We start from the raw sequence: 6498 nt of genomic DNA, 5'->3' as shown, positions 1-6498 counted from the left end.
GACAAGTTGATGACAAACTAGTAGCGGCGACTTATTACCAGCGACGCGTCGCTGCTATTACTATTACCGACAACAACTTGAGTTATTACCGACGACTTTTGTCGCCACTAATGATCGTTTTCCTTGTAGTGGTCGTCTCATCGAATGATGGGGTAAGTCATAAGTCATAACATGATTATCCCCCAAAAAAGTAATCACTTCCACAAGTGAGCCACATTCATAAGCAAGGACGTCATGGGTAATTTTTCTGGTAACATTGGTTTTGTACGAGACCTAAAGCATAGGTAACTAAAAACGATTTATACAATGGAAGAGCACATTCAGAATACATATATACTAACCTTGGTGGTGATATTAATTAGCTAAAATCCAAGAGTGTAGACACAACTTGCACTCCAAAAAGACAAAAAAGAAGACTAGTTATAACATATGAAGCAATTGGCCATATGTAGTACTAAGTACTACCCTCAAGGAAAGAGTAGCAATAAAGATATAGAGACAAGAAAATAAGACAAATGATAAAAACACAAAGATGATACAAACAAAGTAGGCCTGCTATGTAAATAAATCTAACACTTAGGCACTAGAAGTCTTAAACAAACTCGAGCTTCAAGAGCTTAGCTATAAAAGCTCACTAGATACTAACATAAACAGATGAAAAAATAGAGATGGGAAAGCCACATGCACTACTTATACCTTATGCAGCACAAGGTCATGTAATCCCCATGATGGAGCTTATGCAACGATTAGTCAACCATGGTGTAAAAGTCACATTTCTTAATACAGATTTCACTCATAAATTGGTTACAGATGCGTTCTCCACAGATGAAAACTTGAATGATTTAGCAAGCTTTGTGTCACTCCCAGATGGTGTGGAAGCAGAAGAGGACAGAAAGGATGTTTGTAAATTAGCAGAAGCAATCTTTCAACTCATGCCTTCAAAACTTGAAGAGCTCATTAACAAACTTAACATAAATGAGGGAGAGAAAGTTACATGCATTGTTGCTGACACGTGTATGGGTTGGGCCTTTGAAGTTGCAGACAAGATGAGAATCAGAAGTGCAGCTTTTTGGACTGCATCCGCTGCAGGATTAGCTTTGCTATGGAGCATCCCAAAGTTTCTTGAAGATGGAATCATAGACAATAAAGGTTAGCTAGATTCAATTATTAAATTAATATATATATATATATATATATATATATATATATATATATATATATATATATATATATATATATATATATATATATATATATATATATATATATATATATATATATATATATATATATATATATATATATAGTGTTAAGTTTTCATGTCATTAGATAAAGTTAGTTGTTTCTCAAACCTTTAAATGTAGGGATTCTCATGAAGAAACAAATGGTTCAATTATCACCGACAATGCCCGCTATAAATTCTGAAAACTTTATGTGGGCCCGCATTGGTGACATGAAGACGCAAGAAACTGCTTTTCATTTCGCAATAAAAACCAATGAGTTTGTGAAGCTTGCAGATTGTGTAATTTGCAATTCAGCTTATGAACTCGAGACTTCAACGTTCACTTCATTTCCTGATATTTTACCAATTGGCCCATTGTTAGCAAGCAATCGAGTAGCCAAACAGATTGGCCATTTTTGGAAAGAGGACTCCACGTGTCTGACATGGCTTGATCAACATCCAATAGGGTCAGTCATCTATGTCGCATTTGGTAGTTTCACAGTTTTTGATTCTAGACAGTTTGATGAGCTGGCAGGTGGACTTGAAACGACGAATATGCCCTTCCTGTGGGTTGTACGTCCTGACATGTTTGAAGATATGAAGAATGATGGATTTGATGATAGAGTAAGCGAACGTGGGAAGATAGTGGGGTGGGCCCCACAGCAGAAGGTTTTGAATCATCCTTCTGTGGGTTGCTTTGTGAGTCATTGTGGTTGGAATTCTGTGTTGGAAGGTGTCACCAGTGGGTTACCCTTCTTGTGTTGGCCTTACTTTTCCGATCAGTTTATTAATCAGATGTACATTTCTGATGTTTGGAAAACTGGATTGGAGTTTAAAAAGATGAAAGTGGTATTGTTTCAAGTGAAGAAATCAAGAATAAAATTGAACAGCTATTAGAAAACAATGAATTTAAGGTCAGGGCTATTGATCTTAAAGAAAAGGTTGCAGTTGCTTTAACCGAAGTTAGTCACTCAGATAAGAATTTCAGCAACTTCGTTGACTGGATACAGGATACAGATAATTAATATCACTCTAATAATATTGGTGTTTTATTTATTAAGATGTAAAATAGTAAACACTAAACAAAGTGTATTAGATAAGTCATTGAATGGATTCTTCAGTTTATGGTATGTTGATTTGTAAGTCCATAATTCTTAGTGTAGTCTTAAAGATTAAATTGCACCCTTCACTTTAAGATCAATAGCCTTGACCTTAAGATGATAGCTGAAGTATCTGTTTCCTCATGGTGGTTCCTTTCATTTAGAAAGTCACTATGAATCATTTCTTTAATTTCTTAAGTTATTCTATATGGGTTAATGACATATATTGGCAACAAACCATCTATATGGCGTTTTAATTTTTTTAACGACATATATATAAGCAACAAACAGTTTGAAATTTGCTTCTTTAGTCATTAAAGTTCTAATTAGGTCGATTAGAGCCATATACATCAAATTTTGTTACAATGTTGACAGCATATTAATGCCTACCGTATTTTTTTTATAGGTAAGCTCTTATAGATTAAGTTTGTCCCGCCTACTTCTTTTAGATTCTTACAGTTGGCCTAATCTTTTTTATCATATTTTAACTTTTATATTGTGTCATTTTTATCTAAGCTCAAGTTTGTATTAGGGTCAGAGTGTATGGTTCATATAGCAGGCCATCTTTGTTTGTATCATACATTTCTCTTATTTCCGTGTCTCTTTGTCTTGTATTTAGTGAAATTAGTACCACTTAAGCTCCATTAGCTAAGCTAATATTAGTACCAAGGATTATATTTTGTATTTATGCTTCCATTCTATAAAACATCAGGCTCCAAATAGCCATTTAGATCATAGTTAAAGGATTCACTCAAAAGGTCGTGTGCCACATTTTGAACGTTCCATACCCAAACGTGGTACAGAATTGATCCCGATGGTGGCCGAAACGCTCTTTGGTACGACATTGTGAAGATCCAATTAATTGTACGATACGATGATGGGAACGCGATTCTATTGTATTTTCAACTTATAGCAAAATTTTCAACTCTAACATGTGTATAAATCAAATCTTTAAATTGTTCATATCGTATTTTGTGCATAAGAATATCTGAAGCAAACAAAGTTGATAGATCACCATCCCAATATAAAATGATTATAACACTACTAGAAAATAAAAGGTTTGGCCATAGAAAAATAGCTACGTAAAATTTCTGTAGGTAATTACCTACATAATACCTACGGAATGAGAAATCCTAATTGAGTAACGGAATCGCTACAAAATACCTACGGAATAGTTACAGACGAGAATCCGTAGGTATTCCGTTAGTAATTAGCTACACAATTGCTACGGAAAAACGACAGAACTAAATCCGTAGATATTCTGTAGGTAATTCGCTACAGATTAGCTACGAACTATTGACGGAAGAGATTGACTACAAAATACCTACAGATTACCTACAATCTTTTTTTATTTTTCTATTTTTCAAGGATCAAATGTCATTTTTTCCGTTTTATTTTTTTAACAACTTAATTATACTTTGATTGCTTTGTTTTTGACCGATTTATACATAACATAAATTTACATACAAATGTATGCCTCGTTAGAAACCATTACTCATTTAGAAGTTTTTTTTTTTTTTTTTTTTTTTTAAATCAAAGTTATTTTATAAACATAAATAGAAATAAATACACGCATTTACATACACACCATATGTATGTATTATGTTTAGTATACCATGTATTTGTTTAATGATGTTAATTGTGGCTTAAAGACAAATATAGATAGTTTTTTGTTTATTTTGTATATAGTAATGGTTTCTAATGATGCATACGTTTGTCTGTAAGTTTATGTTATGTATAAATTGGTTAAAACAAAATAATCAAAGTATTAATAAGTTGTGAAAAAAATGAAACAAAAAAAACGATATTTGACCTTTGAAATTTGAAAAATAAAAAAAATACCGTAGGTAATCTGTAGGTAAATACCTACGGATTACCTACAGATTACACTATTCTGTAGGCAATCCGTAGGTATTTACCTACAGATTACCTACGGTCTTTTTTTATTTTTCTATTTTTAAAGTATCAAATGTCGTTTTTTTCGTTTTTTTTTTTTCACAACTTAATTATACTTTGATTGCTTTGTTTTGACGGATTTATACATAACACAAACATACATACAAACGTATGCCTAGTTAGAAACGATTACTATATGCAGAACAAACAAAAAAGCTATCTAAATTCATATTTAGTTTTTCTAATGATGCATACGTTTGTTTGTAAGTTTATGTTATGTATAAATTGGTTAAAACAAAGCAATCAAAGTATTAATAAGTTGTGAAAAAAACGAAACGAAAAAAACGATATTTGACCTTTGAAATTTGAAAAATAAAAAAATACCGTAGGTAATCTGTAGGTAAATACCTACGGATTACCTACAGATTACCCTATTCTGTAGGCAATCCGTAGGTATTTACCTACAGATTACCTACGGTCTTTTTTTATTTTTCTATTTTTAAAGTATCAAATGTCGTTTTTTTCGTTTTTTTTTTCACAACTTAATTATACTTTGATTGCTTTGTTTTGATGGATTTATGCATAACACAAACATACATACAAACGTATGCCTAGTTAGAAACGATTACTATATGCAGAACAAACAAAAAAGCTATCTAAATTCATATTTAGTTTTTCTAATGATGCATACGTTTGTTTGTAAGTTTATGTTATGTATAAATTGGTTAAAACAAAGCAATCAAAGTATTAATAAGTTGTATATTCTTTTGAGTCAACTTCAGCTTCTGCTGACTTTGCAAAGTCACAACAGGAGGTACTATTATTTACATAATATATTATAGAGAAAATAATCAAGTAAAGAGGTACTTAATATGGATGAAAAATAGATGTTCATATTGGTAAGGTACATTGTTGTTACGGGTGAAAATTAAAATATGTTGTCATTATTAATATTAGGTAAAGTGCATTGTTATTATGGTTAAAAATGATACTTTTTTGCTATCATTAAATTAGGTAAAACATAATGCTATAATGGGTGAAAATTATAGTATGTTGCTATTATTGATATTTGGTAAAGTAAATTGTTGTTATTGATAATAATTTAAATATATTGATATTATGGATTGGAAATGTAAAGTACAATGGTATAATGGATAAAAATATAGTATGTTATTATTATGTATATAAAAAGTTATTATTATGGATGTTAAAAACAATGTACATTTTTATTAGCAATAGTGTGTTTTTATATTGAATTGTAAGTAAAGTACATTGCTATCATGGTTTAAAGTTTAATTACATTTACTAACTGCATGTGTTTGTCTTGCTATATTTAGGTAAATGAGTTGCGATAAAAAATGTCAAACATGGAACAAGCCATGGAAGAAAAGCAAAGTGAAATGAATTTGCAAATGCAACAAATGCGAAATGAAATGGAATTGCAAGTGCAACGACAATTGGCGGCCTTTATGAAACAAATTAATCCTTCCGATAATCCACCAAGTAGTTCTTAGTTTTTCTTTTAGAACACTAAATTAATGTTATGTTATTGACTAGTTCTTAGTTTTTGTAATGGTATTGTAATGGTATTTTGAGTATTTGAATGTATGAATGGCATATTACTATATTAGTGACTATTTTAATGGTAATGAATGTAATGGTATTTGACTATTATTTTAATTATTTATTTGGTTTTTTTTAGCAGAAAATTTGGATATTTTTTAAATTATAATTCTGTAGGAATTATAAATTTAATATAGCAATAAAAACTGGTAAAAAGCTCATAGAAAATCTGTAGAAAATAAATATTCAGTAGGAAATAAAATCCAATAAAATCTGTAGGTATTCTGTAGGTAATCCGTAGGTAAACTAGTTAGTAGGTATTCTGTAGGAAAATCAGTTTGTAGGTAATCCATAGGTAAGTATTCGGTAGGAAAATCAGTTTGTAGGTAATCCGTAGGAAAATAATCCGTAGGTATTCTGTAGTAAAATCATTTTGTAGGTAATCCGTAGGTAAAGTAGTTGGTAGGTATTCTGTAGGAAAATTATTTCGTAGGTAATCCGTAGGAAAATAATCCGTATGTATTTTGTAGGAGTTCCGTAGCTAAATAACTCGTAGGTAATCTGTAAGTACTCCGTAGTTAACGTGTTCCGTAGGTATTCCGTAGTTAAATTTGTAACAGAATATTCCGTAGGAAATGCGTAGGAATGTTCGTAGCTAATTTGTAGGAAAAAATTACCCACGAGGGTTTTCCCTACAACCCGTTTTTTGTAGGAAAT

At 31.1% G+C, this 6498-nt stretch overlaps 1 pseudogene; it reads left to right on the top strand.

Annotated features, from left to right (window-relative positions):
- The first annotated feature begins 668 nt into the window (after window positions 1-668).
- LOC145040876 (UDP-glycosyltransferase 83A1 pseudogene) lies at window positions 669-2247 on the top strand (annotated as a pseudogene).
- The last annotated feature ends 4251 nt before the right edge of the window (window positions 2248-6498 follow it).

Source organism: Lactuca saligna, chromosome 4 (genome assembly GCF_052625555.1).
Source record: "Lactuca saligna cultivar CGN05327 chromosome 4, ASM5262555v1, whole genome shotgun sequence".
Lineage (NCBI taxonomy): Eukaryota > Viridiplantae > Streptophyta > Magnoliopsida > Asterales > Asteraceae > Lactuca > Lactuca saligna.
Note: the sequence above shows the minus strand (reverse complement) of the source record. Positions and strands in the feature narration are given on the sequence as shown.